The 21,652-nt window shown below is 45.5% G+C and overlaps 1 long non-coding RNA gene across 1 annotated transcript; it reads right to left on the bottom strand.

The window, feature by feature from the left end:
• Nucleotides 1-4,226: 4,226 nt before the first annotated feature.
• LOC123120424 (uncharacterized) lies at nucleotides 4,227-6,867 on the bottom strand. Its single transcript, XR_006459461.1, has 2 exons — nucleotides 5,568-6,867; nucleotides 4,227-5,061 (listed from the first exon to the last, which is right to left on the bottom strand). It is a non-coding gene; the product is annotated as an uncharacterized lncRNA (long non-coding RNA).
• Between the last annotated feature and the right edge of the window lie 14,785 nt (nucleotides 6,868-21,652).

Below are 21,652 nucleotides of genomic sequence, written 5' to 3'. Positions count from 1 at the left end.
TAGGTCCCGCTATTGGTTATTGACCAGAGAGGTGTCTCGGACATGTCTACATAGTTCTCGAACCCGTAGGGTCCGCACGCTTAACGTTCGTTGACGATATAGTACTATGAGTTAGGTATGTTGGTGACCGAATGTTGTTCCGAGTTTTAGATGAGATCACGGATATGACGAGGAACTCTGGAATGGTCCGGAAGTAAAGATTGATATGTGGATAGTAGTGTTTGATCTCCGGAAAGGTTCCGGAATCCATCGGAAGGGGTTCCGAATGTTTCCCGAAATGTTTGGGCACGAGAACACTTTATCTGGGCCAAAGGGGAAAGCCCACGAGGTTTTTGGAAAGCGCAAAAGGAAGTTTTGCGGAGTCCAGGGGCCAGACGCTAGGGTCCCTGGCGTCTGGGTCCAGACGCCGGGAACCCTAGCATCTGGCCCTGGAGTCCGAGAAGGACTCTTGCCTTTCGGGTGAAACCGACTTTGTGGAGGCTTTTACTCCAAGTTTCGACCCCAAGGCTCAACATATAAATAGAGGGGTAGGGCTAGCACCCAAGACACATCAAGAAACACCAAGCCGTGTGCCGGCAACCCCGTCTCCTCTAGTTTATCCTCCGTCATAGTTTTCGTAGTGCTTAGGCGAAGCCCTGTGAAGATTGTTCTTCACCAACACCGTCACCACGCCGTCGTGCTGCCGGAACTCATCTACTACTTCGCCCCTCTTGCTGGATCGAGAAGGCGAGGACATCACCGAGCCGAACGTGTGCAGAATTCGGAGGTGCCGTACTTTCGGTACTTGGATCGGTCGGATCGTGAAGACGTACGACTACATCAACCGCGTTGATATAACGCTTCCGCTTTCGGTCTACGAGGGTACGTGGACACACTCTCCCCTCTCGTTGCTATGCATCACCATGATTCTGTTTGTGCGTAGGAATTTTTTTGAAATTACTACGTTCCCCAACAATCATCTGCCCCAACACCAGCGATGCCCGCTCGTCGACAAGCTCCACCTTGGGCCACCCCCCGTTGGGAGGGGGCGCCGCTGTTGGCAACGCCAGACGCGGGTCGGCGCGCTGAGCATCCATCATGACCCATTTGGATCGGATGTTGTCGGCCCTCTTCCCGGTGCTCGACATCGAGTTGGCCTTGCCGCACGCAACGAAATTAGCACACCCGGAGGTGTGCTCGCCGCTGACGCGGAGGAAGAAGAAATGGCGAAGGAGCGCCACGGACGGCATAACGCCCAGGTACGCCTCGCAGTAGTAGGCGAAGATGGACAGGAGGAGGACAGAGTTGGGATGGAGATGCAACGCCTGCAGCCCGTAGTGGTCGAGGAATTCATAAAAGAAATCAGAGAAGGGAGGAACCAACCCAACGGCGACGCTGCTCGAGAAGAAGGGGAAGAAGGTGCTCCCCTCAGGCTTTGGCTCGTCGGACGCGAGCCGGAGCTCCGTCTTCCCCCACTCGTGCTCTCGCCTGCTATCAGCAGGCGCACGGAGGCGAGGCTCTTCTCCGTGACGGTGGGCGCCTCGAGGGCCGGCTCATACCAAGCCGGTGCTGAGGAAGTCTTGACCTTGCGCGGTGCCATGGGTGGCAGATGCAGAGCAAGGATGGAGCAGATCTGGAGATAGCGGCGGCAAGGAGCGAGAAAGGGGATCTGGAGCGAGGCAAGGAAGAGGCAATGAAGGAAAGAATTGCCCGCGCCAGCCTTTGTCAGGGCAAGCAGTTGCCAAGGCAGCGTGGGGAAGCGGAGACGCCCATGTCCAATCAACCGCCACGCGTCGACCGAGGCCGCAGGTTTTTGGGGCCCGCGGTGCTCCGAACTTGACCCTTGGCTTCACCGCGAAGCCAAGCCCGAGCGCACCTTGGGCCTGGGGGCTACTGTCGGCTTTCTGGGAACGGGGGTCCCCAGACTTGCCTGCCTGCGGCCCACAGCGTGGCTAAGCAGCAGGCCGTACGGCCCATCTTCGTCAACAAGGCACCCAAGACCCTCGCGAGTTTCCAAGCCTCGCGAGGCGGACGACGCAAGACCTCCTCTGGAGTGGCCTAGCCAAGCAGGCTCACGAGGAGCGGAGATATCAAGGCGGGGCAAACCTCACGAGGCTCTCGTGACGTGAGCCATGACGAACGGTACCAGGCGGGTGTCAGGCGGGCGCCAGTGCGCGCAGCGTCTCTATTTCCTCTTTGGTGCTAAGAAGGCCAGCGCAGGCAAAGAGTACCGAGGCATCAGGCAAAGGTTGCCATATTGGTGCAACGAGACCAAGATCAGGAGGACGGCAAGGCGGAGGTCATCGTGGAGCCCAAGACGGCGTCACCCCAGAGCTTTTCGCAGGCGAAGACCGCTTTTGTCAGGATAGCTTGTACTAGCAGTCCCCCTTCAAATTTGCCCGCCGTTGTTGGCTCCCTTCCCGCTCGATATTTGGAAAGAGGATCAGGGCCTATATAAGTAGAGCTAGCCACCACAGTAGAGGCATCGAATCCTCGGGCCACAAGTTCACAAGCACAAGAACACTTCAACCTCAGGAGGTTGTTCTTCCCTTATACTGTTATTCTTTTTCCTTGTTTTTTTCTCCAAAAATTGGATTTTATAGTGTGGAATCATGGTCTGCCGGGCCACCAGGTGGAGACAACCCACCTGGGCGCGCCCTGGTGGGTTGTGCTCACCCAGGACCCCCCTACGATGGTTCTTGGCTCCAGTATTTTTCTTGTATTCCGTGAAAAATCTCCAAAAAATTTCATGCCATTCCGAGAACTTTTATTTCTGCATAAAAACAACACCATTGTAATTCTGCTGAAAACAACGTCAGTCTGGGTTAGTTTCATTCAAACCATGCAAATTAGAGTCCAAAACAAGAGGAAAAATTTAGGAAAAGTAGATACGATGAAGACGTATCAACTCCCCTAAGCTTAAACATTTGCTTGTCCTCAAGCAATTCAGTTGATAACTGAAAGTGAAAAAGAAAAACTTTTACGAACTCTTTTGCTCTTGTTGATATAAATAAGCTTAAATAGCACCCAGGTTTTCAGCAAAGATCATGACTAACCATGTCGACAATAACTCTTCAAAATCATACTAACTCATATCAATGGCATAATCAACTAGCGAGCAATAGTAAGATATCTCAAATGAAAACACTTTGTCAAACTAATTATGATATGACATGACAACTAGCAATCATGCTCGTGCGTTACAACGGGAGAAAAATAAACAGTGTCGTTAAATGTCCCTCATTTCACAAAACCTGCTCCATGTGTCACTGCGTACCACTACCTCTTCCAACTCGTTACTAAGTTGAGTTTTGTAAAAACAAACTGCTCACACTACTTAGAGTAGAGCATCTTGCAATGGTGTTAAAAGAATTCAATATGCAAGACGTAAAACATGGCTAATATGCTTTATTTGTAGCCGCAGAATAAAATATATTTCATTGAATCCGTTACAAAATTTTCACCAATAACTGGAAAACATATGATGACATATCATTTCTAGAACATACATCTCACTTATGGCTAAGCTTTTGTGATACACAAACAAAGACATGTGTTCATATAATTAATAGCAGACATGTGAGCTCATATGGCGTCGGATTTCAGAAAAAAGAAGTCAATGCCGAAAGTCATCTTTTGATCCCGAGCTCATATGCTCCCGCATGAACAGTAAAATCGAAAAAATATTAAAAAAATTCAAAAAATTCTAATTTTTTTAAGAGAAACATTGACAAAAGTTCTAAGTGCCTGCAAAAATTCATCATGAAATCACATTCCTATAAGGCGTGGCAAAAAAACAAATTCAGTGCTTCAAAATGCTTTTGAAAGTAGCTTTTTCAGAGTACTGTTTTTGTTTTTTTATTTGCCATGCCTTCTAGGAATGTGATTTCACGACGAATTTTTGCAGGCACTTAGAACTTTTGTCAATGTTTCTCCCAAAAAAAATTGGAAAATTTTGATTTTTTTTGATTTTACTGTTCATGCGGGAGCATATGAGCTCGGGATCAATTCCTCCGCGTCCAGTCAATGCTAACTACACAACGCAATTAGTTATTCATAGACATTCTATTCTATGTATCCCAGTGTGAAGACCTGAGCTTGATAGCAATTTTACGATCCTTTTTCCTGTGGCCTGCATTATTTTAGAAGGAACTCAAAGGAGCTCGTCTACCCTTGTGGCTGGCATCTTCAACATCCAAAAGAAATATCATATATGTAGTGGAGTATGTAACTTTACAGTAGGCCCAAAAAGAATATGATAATATATTTCTTATATCCTCTGCAGTTTTGTTTTCATTACAGATCACCTAAAACTTTACTATGGAACAGAAGAGTCGCATTATTGAGAATTGCAATGGCTGCAGATAAAAAGCAAGACAATAGTTAAGGCACCGGGCTAAGAAGACAACTATGGCACACAAGCATCCTGATGATCATCGTCTAGACCACCTTATGATTTTTATAGAAGTATAAATGATATTGAAGAATTATACCAGCAAAAAGTGATGAAATTTCTCTAATGATGTGACATGTTATCATAAACTAAAATATCAACACAAAGGTCTTCACAAAAAGGCAATCATCCTTTTAGAGGAAAAAAATAAAAGGGCAATTTTTAATCAGAAAATGCAAATCCACGACAATGCATCGAAACTACAAAGTACCTTCTAAATAAAAACTCAGCCAGTACATGAATAGGAAATGACAATTAAGAATTTACATAAGCTATGTAGCTACTCCCTTGAAAGAAGAGTAACCCATGTTAATCTTTCTGTACACTTACATCTTCCGTAAAATGGACGTAAAGAATATGTTAGAGGGGACCTGTTGTGGCGCGGAAACATCTAGCTGCAATTTCGCAATAAATGTAAATAGGGAAATCTATATTAAAAGGGGGGAAACATAATCATCAAATACAAATTGCGAAGCTCAAGTTACTAATACAATAGATAATAATTTGAGTAAATTGCTAGCATATAATGAAGAATATGCTTTGGTAGTTTGTGAGCACACAAACGTTGTCACACCTGCTTCTGTAGTTACTCGAGATATATGGGAATTTTTTGAAGTGATTCGCCTTACCTGCTGACAGCAGTGTGATTACTTGTAGAGCAATGTTGAAACATGTCCAAAGACTTATAAAACAGAAAATAATACAATAGTTTGAAGCATACGTATATCAATGGAGGGTTAGGAAAATAAAACAATGAATCTAGTTTCGATTTGCATAGTTAGCACCATTGTCCCTAAAAACATAATTAAAATGACAGAAAACAAACTCTTATTAGTTAGTTTTTTAGTGAATCCAGATCTTCACTGTAGCTGGGGACATGTAGTAAGGAAAAGTTTATATTTAAGGTTTGTATCATCATAGATGAGATAAACTTTTCACAACACATTGACCTGCTAGTTTCAAGGAAAGAAAGAATAAGTAGAAAGTTGAGAAGATGCATGAGAATTCTCCAAAACAAATAAAGCATGCCATCCACACCAAGCATCCTTTCATCAGCCCCTGGTTTTCACATCCCACATGAATCTAGCTATTGAAAGTTTGAAACGTTGTTGACATAGATTAATTAAGAACTAACCCACACCAAGCTATCTTCACTGTTACTGGGAGAGCTACGTGGAGGAGGCAATGAAAAACACATGCCATGGAGCAGGGATACCAAAGCAGCGCTGCCACCAAAACCGATCTATCGGCCGTCTCGTTAATCTTCCTGCAAGCAACACATATCATGTTGGCTGGTACAATACCTCGCATATACTATGCTTGAAAATGAGAGTGAGTGGTGACATTGACCAGATTGGAAATTCAGAGATTTTCATATAGCAATTCAGATAGATGAAAGGAGCAGCACGGCCTCGTCCATCTCTTCCTTGGTGGCTCTGAATTGCAGAAAATTCAGATAGATAAGAGAGCAGCATGACGCCACGGCCTGCTGGTGTTTGTTTATCATGGCTGGATCTCATCTGCAGAAAATTCAGATAAGAGGAAAAGAGCAGCACAGTCTGCTGCTATTTGTTCATCACGGCTGGATCTCATTTGCATCCACACGGACTGGCCACCGAACGCCTGCCTCCGCTCCCGTGCAGTGCAGCCATGGCGAGCCGCCACTTGTCGCCTCCTCCGGCCTTGCAACAAGACCAAAGCCTCCACCAGCCACCCCGAAGTCTCCACAACCCACCCTCCCTTAGTCCGACGGACGGAACGGCGCTCGCACACGAACGCAACAACAGCTCACCTAAGGCCGCGTCTTCAACCGCCCGCAGCCGCAGCTGCGCATGGCGCCCCAGCGCTCGACATTCCCCACACCTCGCACTCGCTGGTGAGCAGCGGAGTCTCCGCCGCCGCTCCCTTTCCCTTCTCTCTCACACCTCCCTTTAAATCTCGTCCCGCCATGTTCCCTTGCAGGAGCTCACCGAGCAACCATGGCGCCACCTCGAACTTTGTATCCAGTGCCTCCCAACCTCGTCGGTCTTCCGCGCGCCTCCCTAACCCTCCTCCGTCTGGATCCGTCCATTGGAAGCCGCACTCACCTTTCTCCGGGGTGGGAGGCAGGGGGCGGTTGAGGGTGCGCGGTGAGGCAGGGGGTGGGGGTGGGGGGAGGTGGCCAGAGGCGGGGCGGAGCGCCGCGAGGAAGTGGCGGGGCTAGGTTATTTTTTCTTTCGTACTGGTATGGCTATGGAGGCGGCGTCAAAGGGCGGTGGCACGGACGGCGGTGGTGGCGGAGGCAAAGTGCGGCGGCGTGGACGGCGGTGGTGGCGGAGGCAAAGTGCGGCGGCGCGAACGACGGTGTGGCGGAAGCAAAGGGCAGCGGTACGTACCGGCGATGGGGGCGGAGGCAAAGGGCGGTGGCGCGGACGGCAGTGGAGGCGAAGGCAAAGGGCGGCGATGCGTTCTTTTTGGGGCCGGTGATCGCGGGTTGCGGATGAGGCGTGCGTTCTTTTTTTTTTCGTGTGGCGATTATAAGATGAATCGTCTTTCTGACTTAAGGATGGCAGCGGTGGGTAATTTTCAGCAAGTTCAAGGGTAATTACAATGACGGTGAGCGGGCGGGCAGAAGCGATAGCCACTTTATATATATATATATATATATATATATAGAAAATCCATCCTATCATCTGGGGTAGTTACCTCACATGTCTCATATACTACCATGTGGTAGTATATATTCTACTTTATCGTTTTAAGTATGTCCATATACTATATATAATATACTTCAAAGTGAGTTACATGAAAAAATTGCAAGTTGGCCCATGATTTTTATTATATTTGTACGTAAAAAGGAGCATACTTAAAATATGATACATAGTATCAAAAAAATAGTATATATACTAACTAAACATTCTTATATACTACATACTACGCGTACATACTCTTCGATTTGATAGATACTACATACGACATACAAACTCAAGTGGTGGTAACTACCACTGGTGGTAGATAAAATTTGTCATATATATATATAAATAATATTAGAGAAAGATAGTGGTATCTCGCCAGCCTTTCTGAGACCGCAAAACATAAATGCAGAGCACCTCCAAAGTTCAAGCAACGATTAAACATTGTAATTTATAATAGAAAAGATCCAGTCATGATGCACCCAACATTAGCTATACACAATGCATGAGGATGACAATAGTGCTCTCAGATTTGGCGCTTATATGAGAAGGTGATGACAAAACATAAAAGTAAATAGGTAAATAGATAGTCCCTTCGCAAAGGGAAGCAGTGATTTGCAGCGATGCTAGAGCTCACGTTTTTGAAACATATATAAATGAAATTTTGAGAAATGCACCCTTCTTGTTTACTTCGCGACCTTTAGTTATCGGTATCTTCCATGCTAAACACATTAGTGGCGGTTCCCAAGCGATAAAAGTAAAGTTTTACTCCCCCTGCACCAACAAACACACTCCACGGCAAACCGATTCCACGGGTACCGTCCATACCAACAACAATCCTGGGGAGTTTTGTTTAATTATTTGCAATTTTGAATTCGGGATTGGGAATCCCTATTATCGCCCCTCTCGTGCAAGGACGAGTGAATAAACACTCATCATGAGAATAACTCGTTTAGCATGGAAGATACTGACTACCTCCTGTCACTCTATGAACAATCCAGGCACACAAAAACGGATGTTTATTTGAAGTTTTTAGAGGTGGCACATGCAAATTTACTTGGAACGACAGGGTAATACCGCATATAGGTAGATATATGGTGGACTCATCTGGAATATCTTAAGTTTCAGGATTTTGACGCACAAGCAGTATTCCCACTTAGTACAGGCGAAGGCTAGCAAATAGGTTGAGAAGCGGCCAGCTAGAGAGCGAAAACGGTCATGAACATGCATTATTCATAAGTAACATTGGATACTAGGATGAGTAGGATATGAACACCATGAACATAAATATCATACTACATGCATGAACATGTGACAAGTCAAGCCACTCGAACATTCGGAGGAGGATACCATATCATCATACTACATCACAATCATTTTAACGCAATGTTGATATCCAAGATAAATCATTATCCACTCCTAACTACTTATGCATGGCATGAGAAACTATAATCTCTAAGGGTCATTGCAAACATGTTTAATCATAATAGGCTGAATCATGGATACTAGGTTAAACATATTTACAAAAACAGAACAAGTTGAGTTCATACCCGTTTCTCCCTGCCACAGCCAGTTCATCAAATATCATCATTATTGCCTTTCACTTGCACAATGTATGCTACGAAAATAATAATAGTGCAAGAGTGACGTGGACTAAGCTGGAATCTGCAAACATTTTATTCAAAAGGAGAAGACAAGGTAATATGGGCTCTTTGTTAATTAGATCAGCAATAATGCATATGAGAGACACTCAACATTTTCATCGTGGTCTTCTCCTTGGTATGACTCAGTAAAAGGAAAATAAATTCAGAGAAACACCACTGAAATATTTTTGGAGTTTTTAGTTTTTCTTGAGCAAAGAAAATTAAAGGGAAAAAATGAGAAAAACTATTTACACGGGAGAGCTCCCAACAAGCAAAAAAAGAATCGAGAAATCTTTTTGGGTTTTCATTTTAATACTACAACTAACTGCACTAGAAAGAAAAGCCGAAAAGAAGCAAGCAATATTGTTTTTGGGTTTTCTCAAAGTTTTTCAAACACACAAGAAGAAAGCGAGAAAATAAATCTAGCATGGATAATACAATGAAAAAGTGGAGACACCGACAACTGGAATGAAATGTGTAGACATGAATTTAATGTCGGTGTAAATACGTACTCCCCCAAGCTTAGGCTTTTGGCCTAACTTGGTAATCACCACTCAAAGAAGCCATCAGGTCCCACGTTGAAGTGCTAGGGAGCGGGCACCTGAGGGTCCCACTCCTGAGGTTCCTCCTTTGCTACTGCCTGGGCGTTCCGGTAGGCAATGATATCCTCTGGCATGATCCTGTATCCGCCCCTGGCAATAGAATCAAAGAAAGCAGGTGCATGCACTAGAATAATATCATGAGTGTTCTCACTAAAAACCAGGTTGTAGGGAACAGGAATGTCAGTGTTCTCGCTATCAATAAACTGATGATCAGCCATAGCCTGGCGATCTAAGTAAACCTTGGGCATGCGACAATCGTGTTGGCAAATCTGAATGTTAAAATGACTCGCTAAACGAGTCGCATAAATACCACCATGAATTTTACCCTTGGATCTGTTAAGGTGCAGGCGACGTGCAACAATAGCCCCTAAGCTATAAGTGTTATCACCATAGAGTGCATGGCGTAAGACAGCAAAGTCGGGGGCACTAAGTGCAACAACCTTCTCTCTAGCAAGTAAACACTTCGCAATGAATAGAGCAAAGTAATGCACAGAAGGAAACTGCAAGCTAGTGGCGGTGACACTCGACACCCCTCTCTCATCTCCCACGGACATAGTATGATAAAAGCCTTTGAACTCTGCAGGCCTAGGCTCCCTTATTTCCCCGTCGGAAAGGATCAAGCATATGTCACAAAATTCAGTAAGTGATATCTGATGCAGTTCATTATAAAGATTAAACTGCACCTCACGAGGGTTATTCCTACTTAGAAAATAGAAACTTTGCACAAAGGAATTTGTAAGGAGATGGTATTGTTCACACTCAGTTGCGATGAAGTCGGTGAGGCCAGCATTAGCAGCAAATTGTGCGAACTCTTGACAGATTCCGGCTCCATCCATGAATGGGTTGTGCGGCCATTCGCTCGGCCGCACCTCCGCCATTCTCCGGGTGCGGAGGTCATTGTACGATGACTCCCCAATAACTCCCTTGGAGTTCTTCTTGGAAGCAAACTTCCTAAAGAAACTCATCTTATTCCAAGTAGCAATCCCCCAAAATAGTTTCAGAAATGGAGCTTCGAGCAAAGAGATCGAAATCTGCGGGTTTGAGAGCAAGAACATGAGAGAGAGAGAGAGCAATGGTGAATTTTTTTCTGGAGGTAGGTGATGACATGGGCGAAAGAGATTAGTGAGGGGCCCACGTGGGGACCACAACCCACCAGGGTGCGCCGGGGCCTGCTGGCGCGCCCAGGTGGGTTGTGCCCACCTGGGGCACCCTCCTCTGAAGTTATTTGCATAAAAAATTCTTAAATATTCAGAAAAAACGTGTTAAAATTTCAAAGCATTCTGAGAACTTTTATTTTTGGGTCATTTTTTATTGCACGGTAAATTGAGAAAACAGACAAAACATGACATTTTATTTTATTTAACTAAGAAAAATAGAAAATAAAAGGTAAGGACAGAAAGTAGTGCTTACTAAATTCATCAACTTCATACCTCTCAAAAATGATCCATCAATAAGGTTGATCAAGTCTTACTAACAACCAGTTTCGATTAGCATGAAACCGAAGAACTTTCGTGAAACACTAAGTTACCTCAACAGGGATATGCATGTCCCCAACAATAAGCATTTCATATTTTTTTTGGCAGTAGGTAGAGGTAGTTGAAAACTTCCAATAGTGATTGTCGGAGATTTTTCAATAACATTAACACCATTCACTTGGAATTGTTTCTTTGGAAAGTGCATCGTATGCTCATTACCATTGATATGAAAAGTGACCTTGCTTTTATTGCAATCAATAACAGCCCCAGCAGTATTCAAGAAGGGTCTACCAAGGATAATCGACATGTTGTCGTCCTCGGGCATCTCAAGTATAACAAAGTTAGTTAAGATAGTAACATTTGCAACAACAACAACAGGCACATCCTCACAAATACCGATAGGTATGGCAGTTGACTTGTCAGCCATTTGCAAAGATATTTTAGTAGGTGTGAGTTTATTCAAATCAAGTATGTTATATAAGGAGAAAGGCATAACACTAAAACCGGCTCCTAAATCACACAAAGCAGTTTTAACATAATTTCTTTTGATGGAGAAAGGTATAGTTGGTATTCCTGGATCTGCATGTTTTTTAGGTACTCCATCCTTAAAAGAATAATTAGCAAGCATGGTGGAGATTTCAGCTTCAGGTATCTTTATTTTATTAGAGATGATGTCTTTCATATATTTTGCATAAGGGGCCATCTTTAAGATATCAGTTAAATGAGTGCGCAAAAAGACAGGCCTAAGCATTTCAACAAAGCGTTCGATTTCTTCATCATGTTTCTTCTTAGTCGATTTAGGTGGAAAGGGCATGGGTTTTTGAACCCATGGTTCTCTCTCTTTTCCATGTTTTCTTGCCACAAAGTCTCTTTTATCATATCTTTTATTTTTAGGTTGTGGGTTATCAAGATCAACATCATTACCTGGTTCTTTATGATTGTTTGGTTGTGTGTCTTCATGAACATCCTCATTATCTTTTTCATTATCACTAGGTGAATGTTCACTACCAGATTGAGTTTCAACATCACAATAGAAACATCATTATTACCTTCAGGAGGTTTTTCTATTTCAGGTTCACTAGAGGTATGCAAAGTCCTATCATTTTTCTTCTTCCTTTTCTTTTTAGAAGGACTAGGTGCATAAGTGTTAACTCTTTGAGAGTCTTGTTCTATTCTTTTTGGGTGTCCCTCAGGATAAAGTGGTTCCTGAGTCATTCTACCTCCTCTAGTCATTACTCTGACAGCATGATCATTGATATTATTATTCATTTAATCAAGCAATTCTCTTTGAGATTTGACAACTTGTTCTAGTTGAGTTTGAACCATAGAGGCATGTTTTCCTACACCTCTACCATCATTTGAGATTCTAAATAACACGTCACTCAAGCGATCAATCATATCAGAGTTGTATTTCAATTGTTTCATAACATTTGCATTGAAGTGATCCTGTTTTCTAATGTAGTTATCAAACTCATAAAGGCATTGACTAGGATGCATATTATAAGGGTTGTCATTATCATTGAATTCATTAGAGAGTTTACCTCTACCACCTTGGGTGGTGGTGTGTCAAGCCAATGTATTTCTTCAATAGGATGTAATTTTTTTATATCCTCAGCTTTAATACCTTTTTTCTTCATACTTTTCTTTGCCTCTTGCATATCTTCAGGACTGAGATATAAGATACCCCTCTTCTTTGGAGTAGATTTAGGCGGTGGTTCGGGAAGAGTCCAATCATCACGATTTTTCAATATGTTATTCAATAATTCTTCAGCTTGTTCAACAGTTCGTTCCCTGAAAACACAACCAGCACAACTATCTAGGAAGCCCTAGAAGCATCACTTAGTCCATTACAAAAGATATCAAGTATTTCATTTTTCTTGGATAATGACCAGGCAAAGCATTAAGCAATTGGAGAAGCCTCCCCCAAGCTTTTGGGAGACTCTCTTCTTCAATTTGTACAAAGTTAAATATTTCATGTAAGGCAGCTTGTTTCTTGTGAGCAGAAAAATATTTTTCACAGAAGTAATAGATCATATCCTGGGGACTACACACACAACCAAGAGCAAGAGTATTATACCAAATCTTAGCATCACCCTTTAACGAGAACGGAAATAACTTGAGAATATGATAGTAACGAATCTTCTCATCATGAGAAAATAGGGTGGCTATATCATTTAATTTAGTGAGGTGTGCCACAACAGTTTCAGTTCGATTACCATGAAAGGGATCAGATTCAACCAAAGTGATTAACCCTGGGTCGACAGAGAATTCATAATCCTTATCGTCAACAAAGATAGGTGAAGTAGCAGACTTAGGATCACATTTCATTCTAGCATTCAAGGATTTCTCTTTTAGTTTGCATAATAATTTCTTGAGACCACCTCTATCATTGCAAGCAAGAAAGTCTCTAGTTGTCTCCTCGTCCATAAAATAACCTTCCGGTATCTTAGGCAATTCATATGTAGGAGGACCAGGTCTAATAAGTGTCTCAAGGTTTCCAGATTCAGGTATTTCACCAGGTTCAGTAATTTCATTCTCTTTAGCTCTAGCAATTTGTTCATCAAGAAAATCACCTAGTAGCACACCCTCATCAAGCAAGGTACTAGCATCATCATAAGCATTCTCCATAGCATAAGTAGCATCATCAATAACTTGCGACATATCAAAATTAATAGCATGCGGTGGTGTTCCAAGTTTACTCAAAATAGAAGGTGAATCAAGTGCAGAGCTAGATGGCAGTTCCTTACCTCCCCTCGTCTTAGAGGGAAATATATTAGTCTTGGTATCCTTCAGATTATTCATAGTGATAAATTGATAATAATCCCAAGTGACTCAACAAATATAGCTATGCTCCCCAGCAACGGCGCCAGAAAAAGGTCTTGATAACCCACAAGTATAGGGGATCGCAACAGTTTTCGAGGGTAGAGTATTCAACCAAAATTTATTGATTTGACAAAAGGGGAGCCAAAGAATATTTTCAAGTATTAGCAGCTGAGTTGTCAATTCAACCACACCTAGAGATTAATTATCTGCAACAATGTGATCAGTAGCAAAGTAATATGATAGTTTTGATAGTAGCAGCAATAGCAATAGTAACGGTAACAGTGATAGCAATGATTTTGTAGCAAGTGTAACGGTAACAACATCAGAAGTAACTTAGTAGGAACAAAATAAGAGAAATTAGTAGGCATTGGATCGGTGAATCCATTGGATGATATTCATCATATAACGGTCATAACCTACAGCGATACTGAAGGAAATATGACCTAGAGGCAGTAATAAAGTTGTTATTTTATATTTCCTTATTCATGATAAATGTTTATTATTCATGCTAGAATTGTATTAACCAAACTTGATACATGTGTGGATACATAGACAAAACACCGTGTCCCTAGTAAGCCTCTACTAGACTAGCTCGTTAATCAAAGATGGTTAAGTTTCCTAACCATAGACATGTGCTGTCCTTTGATGAACGGGATCACATCATTAGGAGAATGATGTGATGGGCAAGACCCATCCGTTAGCTTAGCATATTGATCGTTCAGTTTTATTGCTATTGGTTTCTTCAGGTCATATACATATTCCTTTTACTATGAGATTATGCAACTCCCGGACACCGGAGGAATACCTTGTGTGCTATCAAACGTCACAACATAACTAGGTGATTATAAATATGCTCTACAGGTATCTCCGAAGGTGTTTGTTGGGTTGGCATAGATCGAGATTAGGATTTGTCACTCCGAGTATCGGAGAGGTATATCTGGGCCCTCTCGGTAATGCACATCATAAGGAGCTTGCAAGCAGAGTGACTAATGAGTTAGTTGTGGGATGATGTATTATGGAACGAGTAACGAGACTTGCCGATAATGAGATTGAACTAGGTATGAAGACACCGACGATCGAATCTCTGGCAAGTAACATACCGATGACAAAGGGAATAACGTATGCTGTCATAACGGTTCAACCGATAAAGATCTTCGTAGAGTATGTAGGAACCAATATGAGCATCCAGGTTCCGCTATTGGTTATTGACCGAAGAGGTGTATCGGTCATGTCCACATTGTTCTCGAACCCGTAGGGTCCGCACGCTAAGCGTTCAATGACGATATTGTTTTATATGACTTATGTGATTTGGTGACCGAATGTTATTCGAAGTCCCGGCTGAGATCACGGGCATGACGAGGAGTCTTGAAATGGTCGAGAGGTAAAGATTGATATATAGGATGATAGCATTCGGACACCGGATGTGATCAAGATAGTATCGGGTATTTATCGGAGTATTGGGGGGGGGGGGGTTACCGGAACCCCTGGGGGAAAGATATGGGCCATATGGGCCATGAGAGGGGAGCACACCAGCCCACAAGGGGTGGCATGCCCCCCTATGGAAGCTGGCTGAATTGGAAAAGGAAAAAGGAGGGTTCGGCCCCCTTCCTTTCTCTCTTCTCCCTTTCCTTTCCCCCCTCCGGTAAAAAGGAAAGGGGGAGGCTGAATTGGGAGGACCCCAAGTAGGATTCCTCCTACTTGGGGCGCCCCTTGGCTGCCTCTCCTCCCCTCCAACCTATATATATGTGGGGGGCACCGCTAGAACACACACCAACAATTGTTAGCCGTGTGCGGCGCCCCCCTGCACGGTTTACGCCTCCGGCCATATTGTCGTAGTGCTTAGGCGAAGCCCTGCGCGGATCACTTCACCATCACCATCACCACACCGTTGTGCTGATGGAACTCATCTACTTCCTCGACACTTTGCTGGATCAAGAGTTCGAGGGACGTCATCGAGCTGAACGTGTGCAGAACTCGGAGGTGCCGTACTTTCGGTGCTTGATCGATCGGAACAAGAAGAAGTTCGACTACATCAACCGCGTTGTCAAACGCTTCCGCTTTCGGTCTACGAGGGTACGTGGACACACTCTCCCCCTCTTGTTGCTATGCATCTCCTAGATAGATCTTGTGTGAGCATAGGATTTTTTTTGAAATTGCATGCTACGTTCCCCAATTGTGGCATCCGAGCCAGGTCTATGCGTAGATGATATGCACGAGTAGAACACAAAGAGTTTTGGGCAGTGATCGTCATACTGCTTACCACCAATGTCTTATTTTGATTCGGCGGTATTGTTGGATGAAGCGGCCCAGACCAACCTTACATGACCACGTTCATGAGACCGGTTCCACCGACAGACATGCAACTGGTTTTGCATAAAGGTGACTGGCGGGTGTCTGTTTCTCCAACTTTAGTTGAATTGAATTTGACTGCGGCCGGTCCTTGTTGAAGGTTAAAACAACAAACTTGATAAATCATTGTTGTGGTTTTGATGCGTAGGTAAGAACGGTTCTTGCTAGAAGCCCGTAGCAGCCACGTAAAACTTGCAACAACAAAGTAGAGGACGTCTAACTTGTTTTTGCAGGGCATGTTGTGATGTGATATTGTCAAGACATGATGTGATATACATTATTGTATGAGATGATCATGTTTTCTAAAAGTTACTCGCAACCGGCAGGAGCCTTATGGTTGTCTCTTTATTGTATGAAATGCAAACGCCATGTAATTGTTTTACTTTATCACTATGCGTTAGTGATAGTTGTAGAAGCAATAGTTGGCGAGGTGACCATGACGCTATGATGGAGATGAAGATGTCAAGCCAGTGACGATGGAGATCATGATGATGCTTTGGAGATGGATATCAAAATCACAAGATGATGATGGCCATATCATGTCACATATTTTGATTGCATGTGATGTTTATCTTTTATGCATCTTATTTTGATTAGTACGGCGGTAGTGTTGGGGATATAACTACTAGTGTAACCCGCCCAGGAGGGGCCGGGTTACGCTATATCGATTCATCATATGAAGCCCAGTATCAAGTTTGAAGATAGCGGTTCAGTTAAGGGCCCCAAGCCCAAAGGCGGCTTAAGGCCCGTAGTGATAAACCGCCATAATAGCATGACTTGTATTGTAAGGCAAGATTAACTAGTCACCGAGCCGGACACTGTTTATGAGCCGGCCGGGACTCTGTAGGCCGCAAGGCGTCAACCCGTGTATATAAGGGGACGACCCGCCGGCGGCTTAGGGCAAGTAACATCTGATCGAGAGCCGGGCATAGCGAATTCACTCCCTGGTCATCGGAACCCTATCAATTCCACCTCAACTGGATTAGGCTTTTCCCTTCACCGCAAGGGGCCGAACCAGTATAAACCCTCGTGTCCTTTGTCCCGCTTTAACCCTTTTAAGCTTCCTAGTTGCGATGGCTCCATGACTAAGTCCTTTCGCGAGGGCATCTGCCGTGACAATTCCACGACAGTTGGCGCCCACCGTGGGGCTAGCGCACAGTGGATTTGAGTTCTTGAAGGGCAGCTTCGAAGGGCTCAAGGGATACGCTGTGGGCCGGATGACCTAGAGTCATCGCGGCAAGCTCTACACCGACGACGCCGGCTGGGGCCCCGACGCTGGCTCAATTGAGTACGGGTAGCGGGTCCGCTTCGGCGGAATCCACGTCTTCATCGGCCGGATTGGCGAGCCGGGCCCTGAGCTGGACATCTGCACCGACATCATCGAAACAGCTCAGCGTGCGAGACCCGCCAGGGCTCAGCCCGCCATGAAGCGTGCCTTTGTGGGTTGCATCCATGGAGGGGAACTTTCTGAAGGATTCGTGGATGGCGGTGAGACGGCCGTCTACTCTGATGGTGAGTCGTCCACTGGTGAGACGGATTCATTGTATCAATTACAAGATGGCGGGCTGGGGGGCTGTTCCGATGGCAGCAGTATTCCGGACCCCTTCAAGCCGCCGAGCAGAGTAGGGATTTTCATGGCTAGCACTCAACCCGGTCAAAACTCTACGGCTGCGGCAGCAATAACTTCCGGGTCAGGAGCAGCCGGGGCAGGAGGCCCTGTGCGCCAGCCGGCTCAGGTGCTGATTGATCTCATGGGCAGATTGACGGCCCTGTTAACCGCCACAGTTATTCCGGCGGATCAGACTAAGCATGATGCAGAGGTGGCATGGGTACGTGAGGAGGTAGCCCGAGACAAAGAAGCCCTAGCAGCTGAGGACACTAGATTGGCCGCAGAGCGGGCGGCTTTGGATGCTCGAGCTCAGCAGATTCAATCAGAGGCTTTTCAACTTACGATGAATCTGAATGCATCTAATGAGATCATGAGGAGGAGGCACCAGAAGGCCCAATCGCGTCTGCCTCCGGTTTATGATCCTTGTAATCTTTTCAACACACCTGGGGCTGGCCCTAGTAACCCGCTGGAGGTGAACCGGATTATGACACCCGGAGCTGGAGCGCCAATTCAACCCCGGGTGATGGAACCACCTCACATGCACACGGCTCCGCCTCGCTACATACCGACACCATCGGGTCATTTTTCTAACCCGTTGGAGAACTTGATTGCTGCGTCGGCACGCCTGGCGGCTCTCCCAACGGATGGCGACTCTCCAACAGCAGTCGAGACACGAAGGGCCAGGGAACTTCTTCAGACGGCCTTGGCTCAGCAGGAGGCTTATTCTTATAGTCGGGACAGGATCCATTCAACTCCTCGCCCGAGCTGGAGCCCGAGTTACAGCAGACATATGGATTCGGCAGCCGTGTCAAGCAACGCTCAGCGCCGTAACCAGCCAGGTGGGCATAACCCAGTACAGGACAGGATGCGTCAAGAGGCTGAGCGGGCGGCTCAGTAGGCGGCTGAGCAGGCGGCTCATCAAACCTTCCCGGATTATCTGACGACTTCTATTGAGGCAGGCGTGGCCACAAGAACCGGTGGTGTTCCTTGTTTGGTGCCGGCTTTGCGTAATGAACGTTTGCCCAAGGATTTCAAGGGACCCCAGAAAGTGCCGAATTACACAGCTGATTTACAGCCCGGGGCGTGGATTGAAAGCTATGAGATGGCCATGGAGCTGTTGGAGGTCAGTGACGCGGTAATGGCTAAGTACTTCACCATGATGTTGGATGGAACGGCCCGCACTTGGCTGAAGGGGCTTCCGCCTAACTCCATTGGTTCATGGGCGGAGTTAAAAGCCCGGTTTATTCAGAATTTCAAGGACACATGCAAGCAGCCCATGTCAATTGTAGATTTAACTAATTGCAAGCAAGAAGAAGGTGAGTCCACGACCCATTGGGTGCGCCGGGTCAAGGAGATAATACATTCATCTGATAAGATGGACGTCGGCTCTGCGGGTCTTAATGTTGCGGAAAAATTGCCGATTTGAACCTCTGAAACAGAAGCTGGGGAGGCTCAAGCATGATTGTAATGACATGGGCCAGCTGATGGCGGCTCTAGTCAAATACGCCGATTCTGATAGTACCAAGGATCTCGTGTCTGATGAAGAGAAGACAGGGAAGGGAAAGAAGAACGGCAATGGAAAGGGTCATCAGCATAACCCGGTGAGTCAGGGAGCTAGGCAATAAACGTAAGGCCGACGGTAACCCAGAGTTTGTGGCTAACACCAGTTCACATGGTAACAATCAACGACGCAAGGCGAGGCCGCCCCCTCGGTCTGGCGGGTCAGGTCCTACTCTTGAGCAACTGCTCAATGAACCCTGTCCAAGACACGGCACTCGAGAAAGGCCAGCCACTCACCTATGGAAAGATTGCGCGATCATGAAGGCTTTCAAAAATTCTAACACATTCGACGGCAACCATGGGCCTGGTGGCGGCTCGGGTGGAGGCGGTTTTCATGGCTCGGGCGGCGGCTCAAGTTCCGGCTTTCAAGGAAATCAAGGTTATAATCAACTGTCTGGTCAGGGAGGTCAGCAGCAGCAGCAATCGGGTTATCAGAGCAATCCAAAGCAGCTGAATAGTGGGCAACATCATGTGTTCACCACTAGCTTGTGCAAACGAGACCAGAAGCTTCATAAAAGGGCTGTGAACGCTGTTGAGCCAGCGGTCCCCCGTTATTTAAGGTGGTCAGAGTAGCCTATTGTGTGGAGCAGGGAAGATCACCCTCCCCGGGTTGACAATCCGGGTTAGTTAGCCTTGGTGGTAGCGCCTCAAGTTGGTGGATATACATTCACTAAAGTACTCATGGATGGAGGCAGCAGCATCAACATCCTCTATTATGAGACCTTTCGTCATATGGGGTTGACTGACAAAAATCTTAAAACATCCAACACTGTTTTCCATGGAGTGGTGCCTGGTAAGTCGGCATACCCAGTTGGTAAGATTGAGCTGGAGGTAGCCTTCGGAGATGAGCATGATTCTAGGGCTGAGAAATTAACCTTTGAAGTGGTCAAGATCAAGAGCCCATATCATGCTCTGTTTGGACGGCCGGCTTATGCCAAGTTCATGGCGCGGCCGTGTTATGTTTACTTACAGCTCAAGATGTCGGGTCACAAGGGCACTATCATAGTACATGGGAGTCGGAAGATAGCCCTAGAATGTGAGGAAGGTGACGCTGCTTATGCCGAATCTGTTTGTGCAGCAGAGGAGTTGAAGTTTCATAAGGACAACGTTGACCCGGCGGACATGACGTCTCTGAAGAAACCAACCACAGAGCATGACCCGGTGATGAAATTTAAGTCGGCGGATGACACCAAGCTTGTTGATTTTGTTCCAGACGACTCATCTAAGCAATTCAATATCAGTGCCAATCTGGATCCTAAATAGGAAAGCGCACTCATCGAGTTCATCCGTGAGAACTGGGACATCTTTGCATGGAAGCCTTCTGACATGCCGGGTGTACCGAGAGAACTCGCTGAGCACACTCTTAATATTGATCCAAAGTTTAAGCTGGTTAGGCAGTTTCTTCGGCGGTTTAACGAGGAGAGACGTAAAGCTATTGGTGAGGAGGTGGCCCGGCTCTTGGCGACCGGGTTTATTGTTGAAGTTCTTCACCCAGAGTGGTTGGCTAATCCGGTGCTTGTACTTAAAAAGAACGGCACCTGGCGAATGTGTGTGGATTACACGGACTTAAATAAGGCTTGTCCGGCTGATGGATGCTACGGCGGGTTGTGAGCGCTTGAGCTTCTTGGATGCTTACTCTGGTTATTATCAGATCAAAATGGCAGTTAAGGAACAGGAGAAGACGGCTTTCATCACTCCGTTTGGAGCCTTCTGTTATGTATCTATGCCATTTGGGCTCAAGAGTGCCCAGGCAACTTATCAGCCATGTGTGCAGAACTGTCTCCACGATCAGATTGGGCGCAATGTTCATGCTTATGTGGATGATATTGTGGTAAAATCCAGAGAGAAGGAGACCTTGATAGATGATCTGAAGGAAACCTTTGATAATCTCCGGGCCGACAAAATGATGCTTAACCCGGCCAAATGTGTGTTTGGCGTGCCAGCAGGCAAGCTTTTGGGTTTTCTGGTCTCTAACAGAGGCATTGAGGCTAACCCGGAGAAGATCAAGGCAATCACCTCTTTGGCTAATCCAGCGTGCGTCAATGATGTTCAACGACTGGAGGGTCGTATCGCTGCTTTAAGCCGGTTCATAAGCCGGTTAGGTGAGAAGGCCATACTGCTGTATCAGATGATGAAGAAAATAGACAACTTTGTCTGGAGTGATGCCGCTAACGCTGCCTTTCAAGATTTAAATAGACAGTTATCTGAGCCGCCGGTCCTTGCGGCTCCCATTGATAAAGAGCCATTATTGTTGTATGTGGCTGCTAACTCACGTGCTGTCAGTGTTGCAATTGTAGTGGAACACAAGGAGGCTAGCAAGGAGCATCCGGTTCAACAGCCGGTTTACTAAGTGAGGTGCTTATTGAGTCTAAGCAAAGATATCCACATTGGCAGAAGCTTTTTTATGGGGTGTTCATGGCGAGCCGGAAGCTTAAGCAATACTTCCAGGGTCACCCCATCACTGTGGTAAGTTTTGCTCCTTTGGGA

Source organism: Triticum aestivum, chromosome 5D (genome assembly GCF_018294505.1).
Source record: "Triticum aestivum cultivar Chinese Spring chromosome 5D, IWGSC CS RefSeq v2.1, whole genome shotgun sequence".
NCBI lineage: Eukaryota > Viridiplantae > Streptophyta > Magnoliopsida > Poales > Poaceae > Triticum > Triticum aestivum.
The sequence above is the reverse complement of the archived record's forward strand: the minus strand, read 5'-3'. Positions and strand labels throughout refer to the sequence as shown.